Source organism: Urtica dioica, chromosome 1 (assembly GCF_054948205.1).
Source record: "Urtica dioica subsp. dioica isolate 48M chromosome 1, U.dioica_male_clone48M_v1_H2, whole genome shotgun sequence".
Lineage (NCBI taxonomy): Eukaryota > Viridiplantae > Streptophyta > Magnoliopsida > Rosales > Urticaceae > Urtica > Urtica dioica.
This window is the reverse complement of record NC_142756.1, coordinates 28748179-28769837: the sequence shown is the minus strand read 5'-3', so window position 1 is coordinate 28769837 and position 21659 is coordinate 28748179. Positions and strand designations below refer to the sequence as shown.

The 21659-nt window shown below is 42.1% G+C and overlaps 2 long non-coding RNA genes across 2 annotated transcripts; both read right to left on the bottom strand.

Moving 5' to 3' along the window:
* Nucleotides 1-10066: 10066 nt before the first annotated feature.
* On the bottom strand, nucleotides 10067-13274 carry LOC149407855 (uncharacterized). The gene is made up of 3 exons (XR_016297225.1): nucleotides 12788-13274; nucleotides 11361-11484; nucleotides 10067-10336 (listed from the first exon to the last, which is right to left on the bottom strand). It is a non-coding gene; the product is annotated as an uncharacterized LOC149407855 (long non-coding RNA).
* Nucleotides 13275-15570: 2296 nt separating this feature from the next.
* On the bottom strand, nucleotides 15571-18775 carry LOC149407854 (uncharacterized). The gene is made up of 3 exons (XR_016297223.1): nucleotides 18291-18775; nucleotides 16863-16986; nucleotides 15571-15840 (listed from the first exon to the last, which is right to left on the bottom strand). It is a non-coding gene; the product is annotated as an uncharacterized LOC149407854 (long non-coding RNA).
* Between the last annotated feature and the right edge of the window lie 2884 nt (nucleotides 18776-21659).

The following is a 21659-nucleotide window of genomic DNA, read 5'->3' as shown; positions in this document are numbered from 1 at the left end:
TAATTTGAGCGAAGAAGGGAGACTATGACTCCTCGATCCCGCCGTACGGCCTCTATCCTCCTAATTCCCTCATCTCAATGATCTGATTTTGGAGGCTTTAGATCATCGTCACCATGTCAAGCCCATTGGTTGGGCTGACCGCCGAGGCTATGGGAGTCGCATTTGGCGTTCGTTGGACGCTTGGTCCCTAGCGTTAGCCTGAGGTCGGCAAAGGGTGGTGGCAGGGAGCGCGTCCCTTCGGGAGTTGAGCCTTTGACGGAGGTCCTCTCCTTGGCTGGGCAAGGCAACCCTTGGTCGGGTCGCCCGGCGAGCGTCGCGGCAGTCGGACCCATCATCTCTGAGGGCAGCTCTCTCCCCGGTGGGGGGCCATGTCTGGCCACCTCTTGAGCGTGAGGGGGCGAACCCCTGAGAATAGGAGCGCGAGCATTGGCGTGCCGGCGGGGTTGGCCCGACCGTGGCATCCCTCATCCTTTCAGACCGGGAGCGTACGAGGCTAGGGGTTGCCTCATTGGTCCTAGACTCCCCTTCGTAGTGGGGGTTAGAGTCGCCATGACTAGGACAACCCACGACATCGTAGCCGAGAAGGTCAGCAATAAGCGTGCTGTCCACGCCGGGGCGGTCTAGGAGCTCGGCGAGCCTCCGAGCCGTGTCTTCGTGGAGGATGGCTTCGGGGTCGGCCGCCGGATCTTGGGGCTGGCTCTCGTTGTCACGAGGCTGCCCTCCTAGGCGAGGTTTCTGAGGTCGTACCTTGAGCCCGTCGCTCGGGTGCCTGTAGAAGTGGTCAGGACTTGACTCATCTTTCGAGAGTCGTAAAGGTTGAAAGGAAAGAGGTTGGAAGGGAGAGCGTCGTCAAGGTCGGGAGCTCCCCTCCTTCTAGCGCCAAAATGTTGTCGCTCATTTTCGGAAAACTATTTAGGAGCCCCAAATGGTTTGACCCAAGGCCGGACCAAGTGGTCGCGTTCGGGCTCGAGCGTCTCGAACTCGGTATCCCGAGTTCTCCCTAGCTATGAGTGATGTTTGCCTCGTCCTTCGTTGGTCCTTCAAGAGAAGGAAATGATGAACTACAAAGAGGAAACATAGGGGGTGCCTTTGTTTACCTCTCTGACACTCAACATTAGGAGGATTGAGGTGAGATATAGAGAGTTTAGTGTTTAGAGCGCCGAAGCTTGAGAGAAACGAGTGAAGTACGAGTTCAGCAGCGTTTCACTACTCCATTTCGGATTACCTAACTCGAGAGGTCGATCCTCGTATTTAAAGGCGACCAAGGAGCATTTGGAGGCCTCTTGGACGAGTGACGACCCAGGACCGGCCGAGTGCGGCCCTAAGCCGGCCATTGGCCGAGTGACGGCCCAGGGCCGGCCATCGGCCAGGTGACGGCCCTAGGCCGGCCATCGGGCGAGTGACGGCCCTGGGCCAATCGTCGGCCGAGTGACGGCCCTTGGCCGGCTATTGGCCGAGTGATGGTCCAGGTGTTGGAATTGATCTAGGGTTTAAGAAAAAGATTAAACGCTTCGGGAAGCGGCAGAATTTTTAAAAATTTTATTTACAAGTAAAAACAGTTTTTACTAACCTAGACAAAGAGCAAGTACATGTAATTAAAAACTAATATGAGCTAGAAGTTTACTAACCTTTCTTGAAGCTTGAACTTTGAAGAAGCTTTTGGAAAGTTTGCAACGCTCGTCTCCCCTCGCAGCATGTCTCTCTTTCTTTCCTCGGCACCTCGAGCAACCACGAAAGTTTCTATCACTAAATCACTCGAAATAAAGGAATTAGTGAGTGGGCACTTTTAAACACTACGACTTAAGAACAAGTCTTGAAGTCGCAGAGCTAAACACTAGGTCGAGTGAGGACCTAGGTGCCAAAACAAGAATAATCGAAAATGAACTAGAGAGAGAGAGAGAGGAGTTTCGGCCAAAGTTCTAGAGAGAGAGAGTCTCTCAAATCTCTTAAACTTGGATGAATGAAATGTGAGGAAATGAGGCTCCTATTTATAGGAGAGGTCTCACCTTCAATAAGGTAGTTTCCTCTTCTATAGAATATCACATATTCATGAGCCAATTTCCTCTTTTTCCCTTTGAGACACTCGGCCAACACAAGGCTTCTAGAAGCCTTATTTTGTTTCCTATTTTGTTCAAGGCTTGCCTTTTCTCTCAACATGGCCGATTCCCTTATGCATGCATATGCAAATTTGTTTCCTCTTTTTCTTTTGGCAAGTATCTAAATACATTTATGCACAAAATAAACTCTCCTATTTCTCTATAGGGTAGGCTCCCAACATGTCTCTAGAAGGAGCTTCTAGAAGCTTCTTCATTTATTCATGAAAACATGAAAAAGGCCCATTAAGAATTTTCAATAAAACTCTTATGAAATGAAATTAATTCATGAGGCCCAATGATCAAGTCATGGCCGAGTGACATTAAGTCATCAAATGAACTTGTCAAAAAATTTATTGACATTCATTTCATCATTTGTCTCAAAAGACAAAAATACCCTTTTAACTATTTTCGTTCTTGTTTTGACTTAACTTCCAGTTTAACTATTCCTATCGATGTGATTCGTGACAGTGACCTCATGGACCCAAATGAACAAAGCTTGAGCTAAAAACTTGGACTCAAAAGTTCACAAACCTTTTCCAAGTTTAGCTTAATGCCAACTGACTCCACTAAAGAGCTGACACTGAAAATCTCTCGGTTCAAATGAATTTGTTTTCTACTCAAGAATTCGACCTAATTATGATGAGCGGATCCACTGAATATTATCTATGTTTACCCTTCATGAATGTCATCAGCTAGTCGGGATTTACTAAATTACCATTTTACCCTTCTAGCTGTTATTTCCTCAACTCCTTTGTCGCTTGTGAATAAGTTAGAAACAATGTATTGACGAGGAGCTAACAAGTCACATTGTTTCATCCAAAAGAGTCAGGACTCAATTTGGACACTGGCCAGTTCATTTATTCACACTCCAAGGAACAAAGCATGAGGTGACATACATTGCATTTCAGCAATCTTGTACATGAATTCCATATCTATGAGAACTTCACAAAGTTACTCATGACAGACTCACAACTTAGTACTTCACCAATAGGCCTTGTTCGGAATCACATAGTGAGTCCGAACTTTGACTTTCTCAAATGAGAATACTAAGGTGTGAAATGGCATGTCTCATTTCAGGATTAAGGTAAGCATGATGCAATTCATACATAGTGACTTCGAGACATAAGAGGTTAAATGGTTTGTTCTTATATTGTCTCTAGAAGTGCACTGGTCAATCATACTGAGGTCAATAGTCCTTTGACCCTAAGATTGCGAATATATCGTTTTAAGCAAACTACGAAGAGTTTGTTCATGCAAATCTACATTTGTCTCTTCGTAAGTTGTTAAGTTTGTTTATGGACTAAAAGACTAAGGTTTTATCATAAAGCTTCAGACAAGGAAGATTGAATGAACGTTTCAACTTTATTAATGAATAGATAGGCAATTACAAGCTAGAGTCTTCATGAGACTTTATTACATCAAATGTACAAAATAAAGACTATAACTCTTCTTGTGGGCACCATTGACAACAAACTCCCACTTGACTCAAAGAAGGTGTGTGTAGTCCTTCATGCCTAATCCCTCACGATGTTGGTCGAAGACCTTGTTCGCTAGGGCCTTGGTGAATGGATCTGCGAGGTTATCCATCGTTGAGATCTTCTTCACTTCCACGTCTCCGCGCTGCACGATCTCTCAAATCAAATGGTATTTCCTCTCAATATGCTTAGAGCGCTTATGGCTTCTAGGTTCCTTTGAGTTAGCGACAGCCCCACTATTATCACAATAAAGGGTCATGGGCTCGTCGACGTTTGGAACAACTTCCAAATACTTAAGGAACTTTCTAAGCCATACAGCCTCTTTGGATGCTTCACAAGCAGCCACATATTCTGCTTCCATTGTGGAGTCAGCAATGCAAGATTGCTTAATACTTCTCCACACAACAACTCCACCATTAAGGATGAACACAGATCCCGAAGTGGATTTCCTGGAATCCTTATCCGCTTGAAAATCGGAGTCGGTATATCCCGTCATAGTCAGGTCAGTACCTGAGTATGTAAGCATCAAGTTCCTAGTTCTTCGAAGATACTTAAGAACATGCTTAACATCAATCCAGTGCTCGGGTCCAGGGTTGGATTGGAAACGGCTAACTACGCCAACGGCGAAACATATATCAGGTCTAGTGCAAAGCATAGCATACATGAGGCTTCCTACGGCAGAGGCGTAAGGAATCTTCCTCATGTCTTCAATCTCTTGTGCAGTCTTGGGAGACTGGTCCTTAGAGAGTGAAACTCCATGCCTAAAGGGTGTTTGGCCCTTCTTGGAGTCTTGCATCGAGAAGCGATCCATTACCTTATCAATATAAGATACTTGAGAGAGCGACAGGGTCCAGTTTTTCCTATCTCGAAAGATTTGGATCCCCAGAATGTACGCGGCTTCTCCTAGATCATATCGAATTGCTTTGCTAGCCAGACCTTAACCTCAGATAACTTACCCACGTCATTACCAATGAGTAGTATATCATCGACATATAGTACCAGAAACACAACTTTGCCTTCGTGTATTAACTTGTAAACACAAGGCTCATCTATTGACTGTTCAAAGCCGAAGCGCTTTACAGTTTCATCGAATCTAATATTCCATGACCTAGATGCTTGCTTTAGTCCATAAATGGATTTAAGCAACTCACAAACCTTGGTCTCTTGACCTTTATCCACGAAACCGTCTGGTTGAGCCATGTAAATGCGCTCGTCAAGATTGCCATTCAGAAAGGCTGTCTTGACATCCATTTGCCAGATCTCATAGTCTAGAGCTATTGCTATGGATAGGAGTATGCGGATGGATTTAAGCATCGCGACTGGCGAGAAGGTTTCTTCATAGTCAATCCCTTCCTGTTGGGTATAACCCTTCGTCACAAGTCGTGCTTTGAACGTCTCGACGTTCCCATCAGGACCCCTTTTCTTCTTGTATATCCACTTACACCCTACGGGTTTAATCCCTTCAGGAAGGTCTACAAGTTTCCAGACTTTGTTGATATACATCGAGTGCATTTCAACTTTCATGGCGTCAAGCCAAAGGTTTGATTCAGAACAAGCCATCGCTTGGCTATAGGAAACAGGGTCATCCATGTCGGAGACGGCTACAAGAGAGTCTCCATAAGACATGTACCTGTCAGGCTTTTGAGTAGCCCTCTCACTACGTCTAAGTACTACTTGACGAGATTCTGATGAGTTAGGTTGTGTTTCAGTTGGGGTAAGAACAGTTCTTACAGATGAGGTAGAAGCTTCCTCACCCAACTTTTCTTCAAGCACAATTTTGCTTCTAGGTTTTGCATCTTTCATAAAGTCCTCCTCGAGGAAACGAGCATTCGTGCTAACGAAAGTCTTATCGTCCTCGGGACTATAGAAAGTAAAACCTTTGGTTTCCTTTGGATATCCTACAAACAGGCACAATTCTGACCTACTAGCCAACTTGCTAGTCTTTTGCCTCAGCACGTGTGCAGGGCAACCCCAAATTCGGATGCGGCCAAGATTCACTTTACGGCCAGTCCATCGTTCATAAGGAGTACCAGGAACCGTTTTAGACGGAACTTGGTTCAGAATGTAAGCGGCTGTTTCGAGGGCATATCCCCAAAAGGAAAGCGGGAGTGATGAGTAACTCATCATTGATCTAACCATCTCCATAAGAGTTCGGTTTCTTCTCTCTGACACTCCGTTTTGTTAAGGTGTGCCAGGTGCGGTAAGCTGAGAAGCGATACCTTCTTCTTTAAGAAAGTCATCAAACTCTCCAGACATATACTCACCACCTCGATCAGATCGAATGGTTTTGATCACTTTGCCAGTTTGCTTTTCCACTAAAGCCCTAAAGACCTTAAATACGTTAAAGGTCTTGGATTTGTGTTTAAGCAAATAGACAAACCCATATCTTGAGTAATCATCGGTGAAGGTAACGAAGTATTCGTATCCCCTACGTGCCTGTTGGGTGAGCGGACCACATACATCAGAATGTATCAGTTCCAGCAACTCAGTGGCTCTTCGACCCTTATCGGAGAAAGGTCGCTTAGTCATTTTTCCTTCTATGCAGGATTCACAAGTAGGTAGTGAACCTATTGCAGAGGCTTGGAGTGAACCATCCCTCACAAGTCTCTTAATCCTTTCTAGACTGATATGACCAAGTCTTAAGTGCCATAGGTGTGTTGATTTTGTTAGATCGGAGGATTCAGAAAGTTTGATCCTCTTTGACTCCCTAATTAGATCATTATCTATTTCGGTGTCTAAAAGAGAAGGTTGAGTGGGATAGATGTAGAAAAGAGCATTCTTCATACATGCATCAGTGACAAAAGAATTATCAGGAAACGAAATACGAGTTCCATTCTTAATGAACTTTAAACAATAATCTTGCTCACGAAGACGAGCAATGGATATTAAGTTCTTCCCAAAGGTAGGAACAAAATAAACATTATTCAAGTTTAAAGTGCAGTCTTCAAAAGACAGCGTCACGGATCCCACAGCCTTCGCGGACACCAGGCTCCCATCACCCCATTTGAAACAGAACTCGCCTTCTTCTAAGCTTTTGGTTTTCTTGAAACCATTCAAGGAACAACAAATATGGTTTGTAGCAGCGGAGTCAAGAATCCACGTTGATACATTATCAGCTACTAAGCATGCTGCGGTAACTAGTACAATACTATGTTCCTTTGCTTTGAGATTGGCAGGACAGTTCTTTTTATCGGCCTTGTGAGGTCTCTTCTTAGTTCCAGAGTCGGAGGCTCTTTGCTCAGTAGCATGTGCCTCTCCTTGATTCCTCTTTCTCTTAGTGAAACCTACAGCAGTGTGAAGTTCCTCCATAAGCTTGGTAACAGTGTACTCTAGCTTGTTAATGGAGTAGTTCATCTTGAAGGTATCAAGAGATGTGGGGAGAGTTTCTAAGATCACATCTATGACATTCTTCCCAACAATCTCAGATCCTAGGATTTCCATTTTACTCAGATGACTAATGATCAGTATCATAAAGTCTCCAATAGGAGTCCTAGCCTGCATATGACAGTTCATAAACTGTCGGACTGCTTGTAGCCTTATTTGACGCCTTTGCCCTCCAAACATCTCAAGGAGATTGTAGAGCATGTCAGCGGCAGTCTCGAAGTCACGATGTTGCTCTTTCAGGATATTGTTCATAGATGCCAAGATATAGCACCTCACAATCTCATCGGATCGAAGCCAGGCCGCTAAGGCGTCATTGTCCTCTTGAGTTGAATCATCATTCGTCAGAGGAGGACACGGGGTTGTGAGTACCCATTTGTGCTTGTTAACGGTATGTATTATGTCGAGGTTACGTTTCGAATCTATGTAGTTTTCGTTTTCGAGTTTGTTCGAGGAAAGGATGAACGAGAGAAGGTTGAGAGACATGTTGCCTATTTAAGTTGAAACAAGTTTATGATTAGTCTTTGGTTTAGGATTTAAGTTTTATTAAGACTTTTATAAAATCCAAAGGTGTTATAAACCAAACGATAATTTACTCCCTCAAGAGAAGGCCGCAAAAAATCTCCTTTTATAAGTAAATGACACATCATTAATGCTAAGCCAAGATGTCAACACATCTACTTTGACTAGCCACCTTGTAAATTGGTTTGATCACTCACATCCTTTCGCAGAGCCTCAAGGGAGGATACTAGGGATTGAGCCTAAGCGTGCAACCAACCACTTAGTCCAAAAGATCAGCTTTGAAAAACAATCCCCCAAGGGGAGGCCTTGCCATCATTGCATCACTCTCGGACGTAGCTCATTGAGCAATGATCGAAACAATAACGCCTTGGAGTACTCACATTTAAGTGAGGGTCGCAAGAGCGGCTCTTAGTCCCACGTTATTGCATCTTTCACTAGTGTTGGGGATCGCGGGTTACAAACAACAAATATAACCCTCCCACTTAGTTTTTGGAGTTGGTTCATCGACTCTTATAATTTCGGAAACAAATTTCCTAGTTAGAGAGCGACAGAGCGGACAACTAGAAGAGAATCCTAGATCGACATGTTCAGAGCAGTATTAGTGCATAAAGGCACAAGGTACATACTCGATCTTTTCCTATTTTCTATTTCGGGAAAGTGCGTGAGGAAAGTGTAAACTTCAACTCACTCGAACACTTGAAAGTTTGAGATTACACATCTTTTTATTTTTCGGCTTGTCTACAAGGAGACCTCCCACTCAAATTTTCAAGAGCATATAGATTTTGAACATATGTGATATAGATATAGTTTTGAAAACATTTTGAAAATTTATTTGATTTGGATGACAAAATATTTTCAAGTTTGAAAGTGAAAACGGTTTTTCAAAAATCAAACTAGTTTTGTAAAAATTCAATTTCAATTAAACTTTCAAAATCAAAACATTTCAATCTTACACATCATGTTTATAATCATATGAAAAACATTTTTGCTCAAGAAAATTTTCTCATTAGAGTTCAATAACTCATGGTAGTGGGGTTTGAAAATCCGGATTTCTAAAAAACTGGAGTTTCAGACAGCCGCACACCTCGGAGTAAAATCGCCATATCTGGCGGCTCCGATGTCCTTTTCAGCCGAAACCGGTGGCATTGGACAGAGGACAGACAAAGCTTTAATTTGATTCAAGAATCATTAAATTTCAATTTCTGAGCAGAGAGTTATGCCACTTTTAATGCGGGTTTACTCCAGCTCGAAGAAAAATAAATAAATTAAAACTTTGGTCCTTTTTAGGTGCGAAAAAGAATCAAGTGTAACAGAACGTTTTAAGATGTTGTTTAAAGCTTTTATTTGTGTTTTATTAGCAGGGTAATAACATAGAATAAAAGAAATAACAACAAGCATAAAACGAATACGGTAAATAAAAGAAACTAGAAAGACAAAGTAACTAGTCACAAAATTGACCGAAATTTCTCAAACCTTTAAAACACGTTTTTCAATATAAAAAAATTAAAAACTTTTAGAACTGATTCTAATGTGTTTTAAAAACATCCCAAACTCATAGAAAATCAACATGCTTTTTAATTTAAAGACATGAGCAATAAATTAAAAAAAATCTAAGATAACAATTCTAACTTGTCACAAAATTAGTAAACTTTCGAAAACGATTTTCAAGCTCATAATTTTAAAAACATGTACATGCTAATCTTTGACCATAGCTCTGATACCATTTTTTGGAATCGATCTAGGGTTTGAGAAAATAATTAACGCTTCGGTAAGCGGCGGAATTTTAAAAATTTTCTTTTACAAGTAAAACGGTTTTTACTAACCTAGACAAATGCAAGTACATGTAATTAAAAACCAATATGAGCTAGAAGTTTACTAACCTTTCTTGAAGCTTGAACTTTGAAGAAGCTTGTGGAAAGTTTGCAACGCTCGTCTCCCCTCGCAGCACGTCTCTCTTTCTTTCCTCGGCACCTCGAGCAACCACGAAAGTTTCTATCACTAAATCACTCGAAAAGAAGGAATCAGTGAGTGGGCACTTTTAAACGCTACGACTTAAGAACGAATCTCGAAGTCGCAGAGCTAAACACTAGGTTGAGTGTGGACCTAGGTGCCAAGACAAGAAAAAATCGAAAATAAACTAGAGAGAGAGAGAGAGGATTTTCGGCCACAATGTCTAGAGAGAGAGTCTCTCAATCTCTAACTTGTGTGGAATGAATGGAATGAGAGGAATGGGGCTCCTATTTATAGGAGATGTTTTACCTTCAATAAGGTACTTTCCTCTTCTATAGAATATCACATATTCATGAGCAAAAATCCCTTATTTCCCATTCCATTATGGGCGCCCAAGGCTGCCTCCTAGAGGCTTGGATTTGTTTCCTTTTTTGTTCCTTGGCTTGCCCATTATTCTCTTGGCCGAAATTCCTTGTGCATCTATATGCAAATTTGTTTCCTCTTTTTCTTTTGGCAAGTATCTAAATACATTTATGCACAAAATAAACTCTCTTTCCTTGTGTCACGACCCGCGAGCATTAGCTCGCCCGCGAGCCGCGGCAGATTTCTCCGTATCTTACTTGACATAAATAAAATTCATAAAAACTTTGGTGGAAGCGCTTCCTAAAAACATTTTCTAGAAAAACTTTTAAAATATTTACATAAACGTCTCAAAACTATGGGCGAATTTTTCGTTTTTCCTACAACATACTATTTAAAATTTTACAAACAAAAAGACTCGTCTCTTTTTAAAAACAAAACAGACTCATTCGCCCTTGACTTAGCCACAGGTCGGCAGCCGTACATACACACGCCTACTTACTTACCGGTTTCGCTGATGCTCTGCTCAGTCTTCTTTGGCCTTTCCTTTATCTACAATATCAAGATAATAACTGTGAGTCGAAAGACTCAGTAAGCGGATATCTACATATCTAATGCACAATGCACATAACACATAAACAATACATAACATGAGATCATATCTTTTCATAACTTGCGGAAGTATCGGCTTAGGTCCCGATAAATCCACCTTACTTGAGAATCAATCGGCTTAGGTCCCGATAGATTCATCCTGCTTAGGAATCACTCAGCTTAGGTCCCGAGAGATTCCTCTTACTTAAGAATTCACCAGCTTAGGTCCCGGTGATTCACATCATAAACATACTTGCTTTAATCATAACTATGGAATTACCAGCTTAGGTCCCGGTAACTCCTCTTACTTGAGAATATGCCAGCTTAGGTCCCGGCAATTCCCATCATACAATACATTTCCTGCTCGGGATCCCTTAATGATATCCGCACGACACATGTCTTATTGGCGCCAGACAGGAGGGTGCACAGTCTCCTGCCTAATCCCCATGTGGTACCAGCACGAAGCATAATAGGTACCTGCTAACAAGGGGTATATGTCGGAGGCGGTACCATTCTGTGTTTTCTCTTTAATTAACTTAACATGAGAGACTGCTTAATTCGGGTTTAATCCCGATCTTAACATATATTCTTTTCGCTTATTAACTCGTGAATTATAAGATCTTGAGATGCGACTCCCAAAGATCCTATCATAATATTCTCGCTTTTGAATACGAGTCTTAGTTTCAGTCTCTCATAATCCAGTTCACTAGGACTGGATCTCTGGAAGGTGGCTAACTAAACACATAGCAAAGGCTCGGGTTCCTAGTTACCTCTAGCCATTTTTGTTAGCCGGACTAATTCCGTTTCCCAATTCGTTAGCGGCTTAAAGCCCTTAATCTTGATAGTGAATTGTCTTTTGGTTTATCTTACTCTTGCTTACTAGAAAGCATATAGAAAATGCACGTACAATATATGTATATATATAAAGATATATATATATATATATAATATTTCTTGATATTGTAGGTGCCTATAATCCACTTACCCGGATAACGATTCTTTCGAATCCTGAGATCTTCTCTTCCAGATAAAAGGGTTCTTCTTAACTTCACGTATAACCCAGTCCTCGTAAGCTTCTCCTGCTAATCCTTATAGCAATCTGGACGTATCTATGGAAGAGAAAGATCGAAATCGAGCATACTCAGTATCTCGTCCATTGATCTACTAACGTACACACTTCTACTAAAAGAAAGCTCATAAGGAACGTATTCAAAACGTCCTCCTAGTCACGCTACTCAGAGCGTCTAAAAAAACAAACATCAGGGAATACATGACAGAACAGAGACGGGAAAGAATCGACGCCTAAGAACAAGGCCTTAACAACTTCCCTGATCTAGGCTAAGAAACGCCCCACTATTCGACCACCTATTCTTTTGACGGGACAAAGCCCATTGCTTAGGATAGGTTCCCGAGGTCGAAACTAAAAGAAAAGAACGTATAAAGAAGTTATTACTAACAATCCATATCATATATAGGTTATATGAAAATAACTCAAACCGACACTTCTTGATTATGTTCTAGAAAATATTCTTTTGACTTGTCTCTTTTTATTGACAAGTTATACGTATTTGAGAACGTAAATGAAACATTTCTCGTTGATATTCTTTTTCTAAAGTAAACGAGTCGAGCTTATAGTCGAACTCGGTTTTGAAACGTAAATTAAATGAAGATACTAAATAATTTAATTGAATCATCAACGAGTTTAGTAACGATACATATTAATTTATTTTTCTTAACGACTTACATAAAACGAGCTTGATTATAAAACATACTAATACTTATACATCACGACATATCCCACAACACAAACTAAAAAAAAAGGTTCGCGACTAGAGTCGAGACTCGGGAAATTTCTCGACTTGCTAACACTAAACCGAGACTTCGCGAGTCTCCGAACGAAAACCCGACGGCCGTTAATAGCCCTCGAGAGCCGCCACAGCGTCACTGCCGTCCCCGGCCCAACAGCTCGTCCCAACCGAGCCGATGAACCTCGCTGACCAGCCCCACTCCGTCGTCACTCGCGCAACAGCTCCGCCAACCTTCGGACAGCCTCTTCGCCATCCCGAGCCGCTGCCCCGAGACCTGTTCAGCCCACCTAAAACGAGCCTAGACTCTCAAGATATATAACTCACACGCACAACAACGAAACAACCGTTAACTCCTATTCTCAAACTAGAAACAACATCAAGCTCAGAATCACGTCCCAAAAATCAAGATCAAACACACGGCTAGAACCATACTACACGGCCAAGACCAAAACCACACCCAAACCCGTCCAAAACCAAGAACACCACCATAATCAGAGGAATCATCACCGAAATCAACTCTTGAACCATTAATTTCGCTTAACATCGAAAACCCCCAAATCCCAACCCTAAAATTTCGAACCCTAGAGATAAAAATCTCTCTTACCTCAGGTGAAATTGGTGGGTTCGAGTCTTCTCCGGCCCTTTCTCCCTTCTTTCCCGGCGATCTCCTCTCAGCCGGTGTCCTCGGCGGCTCACGGCGGTGGTTCGTCTCTTCTCGGTCCGCGCGCACGTCCAGCGACTTTGGGTCTCGGTCCTGGTGGCTCGTCGGCCGAGCGTCCCCTTCGCGAGCTCACCCCCTCGCTCTCTCGTTCTCTATTTCTCAGCCGCTCTCTCTCTCTCTCTCTCTCTCTCTCCCTCGGTCTCTCACTCTCGGTCTCTTCCGCTCTCTCGCTCTCTTTCCCTCTCTGGTTCTCTTCTCCTTCTTCTTTTTTTTTTCCCGTGTCTTTTCTCTTCCTTGGGCTGGTGGGTTTGATTTTATTCGGCTAAGTGATAAACATCACTTGATATTATCCAAATCTTTGATTGATGACATGGCAATGCTCATCCTTATCCCATTAATTACAAACCAACCTATTTTCTTTGTTTTCTTTCAAATGGGTCTCTTAAAATTGTTACAACCACGTCCTTTCATACAATCATTTAATTAAATCCATCACCGAACGGATTATAATTATATGATTTGAACCGAGAATTTTCTCGTTCGTTCTCGAATAATTTAAATATATTTAAGGTTTCTCGGAATTAATTCTCGTCCTTAAGAATTTATTTCTTAATTTAATTTCCGGAATGTTTCCTCGGAATTAATTTACTAATCGAGATAAACTCGATAATTCCTTTGTTTATTCCGAGATTTCCATAACCTTAATATATTTAAAATTAATTCGATAAATCCATTGGAGTATAATTCACTCGAGAATTTAGTTGTAACAACGGAAACTCGCTTATTACTTCCAAATCTCCAAATACGAGTGACGCAGAAACTTGTCCTTACAATCCCTACCCCCTTAAGTTAGTTTCGTCCTCGAAACTTAAAGAAAAGCAGGGTACTCCTTTTGCATCACACTATTGAGTTTCCAGATAATTTTCCATCTTCAGAAAAGAAGAGAGGATATAACTTCCTCTAAACATGTCATCGCTTAATGAACAGCAGATTGATTCTAGTCTTAAGATAGTTACTTCCTAACTGTTAGATATAACTAACCAGGAATCTACTCCATCATCTACCAAGATCAAGAACTTGACTAGGACACAACAGACGAACATGCATAGTTCCCACATACAGGAATGCATAACTGAAGAGTAAAGGATAGGAATCTAACCGGTTCTTCCAGACGATGACTCCTTTACTTCATCTCCATAGATGCTAAAGACGCGAGCTTTGGTCTTAGGTTGATTCTTCAGGTAAGCGATCTTCTCTTCTGAAACGTGACAATCCCGTGCAAAATGACCTTCTAAGCCACACCGGTAGCAGCTTGAGGTTCCTATGCGACACTCGCCTGAGTGCTTTCTGCCGCACTTGTTGCACGTAGGGAAATCATTAACCCTTGGCCTCTTGTACTTGTTCTCGTTTTGATTTCCTCTGTAGCTTCCTTCATTTCCCTGCGCCCTAGACCTGGAGTTTCTATCCCAACTCTTTTTCTTCTTGTCGGTGAAGTTCTTCTTCTCGACTTCTGCTACAGATTCCTGTAGGATGGTCATTGACTCGCCAGCTGGATTGGCTTGTGCTATACGCCAACCATCAATCCTTAACGCCATTTGAACGGCATTCGCATAAGTTCGTGGCCCAACGTCGCCACTATCAACCTGACGCACAATTTCCACATTGAGTCCATGCATAAACTTCATCTTGCGCGACTGATCCGTCGGTACCATAGAGGGCGAAAACTTTGCAAGCTCATCAAACTTGGCTATATACTCAGCTACAGAGAGCTTCCCTTGCTTAAGATCCATAAACTCTCGTACCTTACCCGAGAGATTAGCTTCACCCAGGTACTTCTCATAAAATAGGTTGATAAAACGATTCCATGTAATATGAGAAACATCATCATAGAGTGCGATTACTTCCCACCAACTTCGAGCTTCAAGTTCCAGCTGGTTCACAGCACATGCAACCCTCTCAGCATCTGTAAGTTGCATGTACGTGAAGATCTGTTGGATCCTTTTAATCCAATTTTCCGCAAGGGAAGGATCAGCATCTCCATTGAAAGTCGGTGGTTTCTGCTTACGAAAACGCTCATATACAGGCTCCCCGACAGTCGGTGCCATTATCGGAATCTGGAACAGCGGAACCTCATCTGGCGCCATAGCTTGAGCTTGTGGTGGCGCTTGTACATTCTGACCATCTGGATTCCTATTCATATTTGGCACGTGCTCACCTTGTCCTCCAGGTTGTTCTGGTCGATGCGCCTGGGGTTCAGGGTCCTGTTGTCCCTGTGGAGGTTGCTGCTCATTCATTCGTGCAATAAGTTGCGTGATCAACCTGTTCTGCTCTTCTATTTGAGCATCCCTTCGACGAGCATCTTCTGCTTGGCGCTCTAAAGCCCTGCTAATCTCAGTCATTTCTTGTGAAAGATTCGTCTGCGTTTGCTTCTTAGGTCCCATTCTTAATCTCTACTTCACCTATAAGTAGGAATGGGTAAGCACACGGTTATCCTAATATAACCACTATCTTTCACAAAGACTCAACAAGATATTATAGATAAGGCTATCTTGGACATCAACTGACTTATAAGTAAGTAAGATAGTGTATGTACGACCACAAGTCTACAGAAACGGCTCAACCTGGGCTCTGATACCAAAAATTCTGTCACGACCCGCGAGCATTAGCTCGCCCGTGAGCCGCGGCAGATTTCTCCGTATCTTACTTGACATAAATAAAATTCATAAAAACTTTGGTGGAAGCGCTTCCTAAAAACATTTTCTAGAAAAACTTTTAAAATATTTACATAAACGTCTCAAAACTATGGGCGAATTTTTCGTTTTTCCTACAACATACTATTTAAAATTTTACAAACAAAAAGACTCGTCTCTTTTTAAAAACAAAACAGACTCATTCGCCCTTGACTTAGCCACAGGTCGGCAGCCGTACATACACACGCCTACTTACTTACCGGTTTCGCTGATGCTCTGCTCAGTCTTCTTTGGCCTTTCCTTTATCTACAATATCAAGATAATAACTGTGAGTCGAAAGACTCAGTAAGCGGATATCTACATATCTAATGCACAATGCACATAACACATAAACAATACATAACATGAGATCATATCTTTTCATAACTTGCGGAAGTATCGGCTTAGGTCCCGATAAATCCACCTTACTTGAGAATCAATCGGCTTAGGTCCCGATAGATTCATCCTGCTTAGGAATCACTCAGCTTAGGTCCCGAGAGATTCCTCTTACTTAAGAATTCACCAGCTTAGGTCCCGGTGATTCACATCATAAACATACTTGCTTTAATCATAACTATGGAATTACCAGCTTAGGTCCCGGTAACTCCTCTTACTTGAGAATATGCCAGCTTAGGTCCCGGCAATTCCCATCATACAATACATTTCCTGCTCGGGATCCCTTAATGATATCCGCACGACACATGTCTTATTGGCGCCAGACAGGAGGGTGCACAGTCTCCTGCCTAATCCCCATGTGGTACCAGCACGAAGCATAATAGGTACCTGCTAACAAGGGGTATATGTCGGAGGCGGTACCATTCTGTGTTTTCTCTTTAATTAACTTAACATGAGAGACTGCTTAATTCGGGTTTAATCCCGATCTTAACATATATTCTTTTCGCTTATTAACTCGTGAATTATAAGATCTTGAGATGCGACTCCCAAAGATCCTATCATAATATTCTCGCTTTTGAATACGAGTCTTAGTTTCAGTCTCTCATAATCCAGTTCACTAGGACTGGATCTCTGGAAGGTGGCTAACTAAACACATAGCAAAGGCTCGGGTTCCTAGTTACCTCTAGCCATTTTTGTTAGCCGGACTAATTCCGTTTCCCAATTCGTTAGCGGCTTAAAGCCCTTAATCTTGATAGTGAATTGTCTTTTGGTTTATCTTACTCTTGCTTACTAGAAAGCATATAGAAAATGCACGTACAATATATGTATATATATAAAGATATATATATATATATAATATTTCTTGATATTGTAGGTGCCTATAATCCACTTACCCGGATAACGATTCTTTCGAATCCTGAGATCTTCTCTTCCAGATAAAAGGGTTCTTCTTAACTTCACGTATAACCCAGTCCTCGTAAGCTTCTCCTGCTAATCCTTATAGCAATCTGGACGTATCTATGGAAGAGAAAGATCGAAATCGAGCATACTCAGTATCTCGTCCATTGATCTACTAACGTACACACTTCTACTAAAAGAAAGCTCATAAGGAACGTATTCAAAACGTCCTCCTAGTCACGCTACTCAGAGCGTCTAAAAAAACAAACATCAGGGAATACATGACAGAACAGAGACGGGAAAGAATCGACGCCTAAGAACAAGGCCTTAACAACTTCCCTGATCTAGGCTAAGAAACGCCCCACTATTCGACCACCTATTCTTTTGACGGGACAAAGCCCATTGCTTAGGATAGGTTCCCGAGGTCGAAACTAAAAGAAAAGAACGTATAAAGAAGTTATTACTAACAATCCATATCATATATAGGTTATATGAAAATAACTCAAACCGACACTTCTTGATTATGTTCTAGAAAATATTCTTTTGACTTGTCTCTTTTTATTGACAAGTTATACGTATTTGAGAACGTAAATGAAACATTTCTCGTTGATATTCTTTTTCTAAAGTAAACGAGTCGAGCTTATAGTCGAACTCGGTTTTGAAACGTAAATTAAATGAAGATACTAAATAATTTAATTGAATCATCAACGAGTTTAGTAACGATACATATTAATTTATTTTTCTTAACGACTTACATAAAACGAGCTTGATTATAAAACATACTAATACTTATACATCACGACATATCCCACAACACAAACTAAAAAAAAAAGGTTCGCGACTAGAGTCGAGACTCGGGAAATTTCTCGACTTGCTAACACTAAACCGAGACTTCGCGAGTCTCCGAACGAAAACCCGACGGCCGTTAATAGCCCTCGAGAGCCGCCACAGCGTCACTGCCGTCCCCGGCCCAACAGCTCGTCCCAACCGAGCCGATGAACCTCGCTGACCAGCCCCACTCCGTCGTCACTCGCGCAACAGCTCCGCCAACCTTCGGACAGCCTCTTCGCCATCCCGAGCCGCTGCCCCGAGACCTGTTCAGCCCACCTAAAACGAGCCTAGACTCTCAAGATATATAACTCACACGCACAACAACGAAACAACCGTTAACTCCTATTCTCAAACTAGAAACAACATCAAGCTCAGAATCACGTCCCAAAAATCAAGATCAAACACACGGCTAGAACCATACTACACGGCCAAGACCAAAACCACACCCAAACCCGTCCAAAACCAAGAACACCACCATAATCAGAGGAATCATCACCGAAATCAACTCTTGAACCATTAATTTCGCTTAACATCGAAAACCCCCAAATCCCAACCCTAAAATTTCGAACCCTAGAGATAAAAATCTCTCTTACCTCAGGTGAAATTGGTGGGTTCGAGTCTTCTCCGGCCCTTTCTCCCTTCTTTCCCGGCGATCTCCTCTCAGCCGGTGTCCTCGGCGGCTCACGGCGGTGGTTCGTCTCTTCTCGGTCCGCGCGCACGTCCAGCGACTTTGGGTCTCGGTCCTGGTGGCTCGTCGGCCGAGCGTCCCCTTCGCGAGCTCACCCCCTCGCTCTCTCGTTCTCTATTTCTCAGCCGCTCTCTCTCTCTCTCTCTCTCTCTCCCTCGGTCTCTCACTCTCGGTCTCTTCCGCTCTCTCGCTCTCTTTCCCTCTCTGGTTCTCTTCTCCTTCTTCTTTTTTTTTTCCCGTGTCTTTTCTCTTCCTTGGGCTGGTGGGTTTGATTTTATTCGGCTAAGTGATAAACATCACTTGATATTATCCAAATCTTTGATTGATGACATGGCAATGCTCATCCTTATCCCATTAATTACAAACCAACCTATTTTCTTTGTTTTCTTTCAAATGGGTCTCTTAAAATTGTTACAACCACGTCCTTTCATACAATCATTTAATTAAATCCATCACCGAACGGATTATAATTATATGATTTGAACCGAGAATTTTCTCGTTCGTTCTCGAATAATTTAAATATATTTAAGGTTTCTCGGAATTAATTCTCGTCCTTAAGAATTTATTTCTTAATTTAATTTCCGGAATGTTTCCTCGGAATTAATTTACTAATCGAGATAAACTCGATAATTCCTTTGTTTATTCCGAGATTTCCATAACCTTAATATATTTAAAATTAATTCGATAAATCCATTGGAGTATAATTCACTCGAGAATTTAGTTGTAACAACGGAAACTCGCTTATTACTTCCAAATCTCCAAATACGAGTGACGCAGAAACTTGTCCTTACAATCCCTACCCCCTTAAGTTAGTTTCGTCCTCGAAACTTAAAGAAAAGCAGGGTACTCCTTTTGCATCACACTATTGAGTTTCCAGATAATTTTCCATCTTCAGAAAAGAAGAGAGGATATAACTTCCTCTAAACATGTCATCGCTTAATGAACAGCAGATTGATTCTAGTCTTAAGATAGTCACTTCCTAACTGTTAGATATAACTAACCAGGAATCTACTCCATCATCTACCAAGATCAAGAACTTGACTAGGACACAACAGACGAACATGCATAGTTCCCACATACAGGAATGCATAACTGAAGAGTAAAGGATAGGAATCTAACCGGTTCTTCCAGACGATGACTCCTTTACTTCATCTCCATAGATGCTAAAGACGCGAGCTTTGGTCTTAGGTTGATTCTTCAAGTAAGCGATCTTCTCTTCTGAAACGTGACAATCCCGTGCAAAATGACCTTCTAAGCCACACCGGTAGCAGCTTGAGGTTCCTATGCGACACTCGCCTGAGTGCTTTCTGCCGCACTTGTTGCACGTAGGGAAATCATTAACCCTTGGCCTCTTGTACTTGTTCTCGTTTTGATTTCCTCTGTAGCTTCCTTCATTTCCCTGCGCCCTAGACCTGGAGTTTCTATCCCAACTCTTTTTCTTCTTGTCGGTGAAGTTCTTCTTCTCGACTTCTGCTACAGATTCCTGTAGGATGGTCATTGACTCGCCAGCTGGATTGGCTTGTGCTATACGCCAACCATCAATCCTTAACGCCATTTGAACGGCATTCGCATAAGTTCGTGGCCCAACGTCGCCACTATCAACCTGACGCACAATTTCCACATTGAGTCCATGCATAAACTTCATCTTGCGCGACTGATCCGTCGGTACCATAGAGGGCGAAAACTTTGCAAGCTCATCAAACTTGGCTATATACTCAGCTACAGAGAGCTTCCCTTGCTTAAGATCCATAAACTCTCGTACCTTACCCGAGAGATTAGCTTCACCCAGGTACTTCTCATAAAATAGGTTGATAAAACGATTCCATGTAATATGAGAAACATCATCATAGAGTGCGATTACTTCCCACCAACTTCGAGCTTCAAGTTCCAGCTGGTTCACAGCACATGCAACCCTCTCAGCATCTGTAAGTTGCATGTACGTGAAGATCTGTTGGATCCTTTTAATCCAATTTTCCGCAAGGGAAGGATCAGCATCTCCATTGAAAGTCGGTGGTTTCTGCTTACGAAAACGCTCATATACAGGCTCCCCGACAGTCGGTGCCATTATCGGAATCTGGAACAGCGGAACCTCATCTGGCGCCATAGCTTGAGCTTGTGGTGGCGCTTGTACATTCTGACCATCTGGATTCCTATTCATATTTGGCACGTGCTCACCTTGTCCTCCAGGTTGTTCTGGTCGATGCGCCTGGGGTTCAGGGTCCTGTTGTCCCTGTGGAGGTTGCTGCTCATTCATTCGTGCAATAAGTTGCGTGATCAACCTGTTCTGCTCTTCTATTTGAGCATCCCTTCGACGAGCATCTTCTGCTTGGCGCTCTAAAGCCCTGCTAATCTCAGTCATTTCTTGTGAAAGATTCGTCTGCGTTTGCTTCTTAGGTCCCATTCTTAATCTCTACTTCACCTATAAGTAGGAATGGGTAAGCACACGGTTATCCTAATATAACCACTATCTTTCACAAAGACTCAACAAGATATTATAGATAAGGCTATCTTGGACATCAACTGACTTATAAGTAAGTAAGATAGTGTATGTACGACCACAAGTCTACAGAAACGGCTCAACCTGGGCTCTGATACCAAAAATTCTGTCACGACCCGCGAGCATTAGCTCGCCCGCGAGCCGCGGCAGATTTCTCCGTATCTTACTTGACATAAATAAAATTCATAAAAACTTTGGTGGAAGCGCTTCCTAAAAACATTTTCTAGAAAAACTTTTAAAATATTTACATAAACGTCTCAAAACTATGGGCGAATTTTTCGTTTTTCCTACAACATACTATTTAAAATTTTACAAACAAAAAGACTCGTCTCTTTTTAAAAACAAAACAGACTCATTCGCCCTTGACTTAGCCACAGGTCGGCAGCCGTACATACACACGCCTACTTACTTACCGGTTTCGCTGATGCTCTGCTCAGTCTTCTTTGGCCTTTCCTTTATCTACAATATCAAGATAATAACTGTGAGTCGAAAGACTCAGTAAGCGGATATCTACATATCTAATGCACAATGCACATAACACATAAACAATACATAACATGAGATCATATCTTTTCATAACTTGCGGAAGTATCGGCTTAGGTCCCGATAAATCCACCTTACTTGAGAATCAATCGGCTTAGGTCCCGATAGATTCATCCTGCTTAGGAATCACTCAGCTTAGGTCCCGAGAGATTCCTCTTACTTAAGAATTCACCAGCTTAGGTCCCGGTGATTCACATCATAAACATACTTGCTTTAATCATAACTATGGAATTA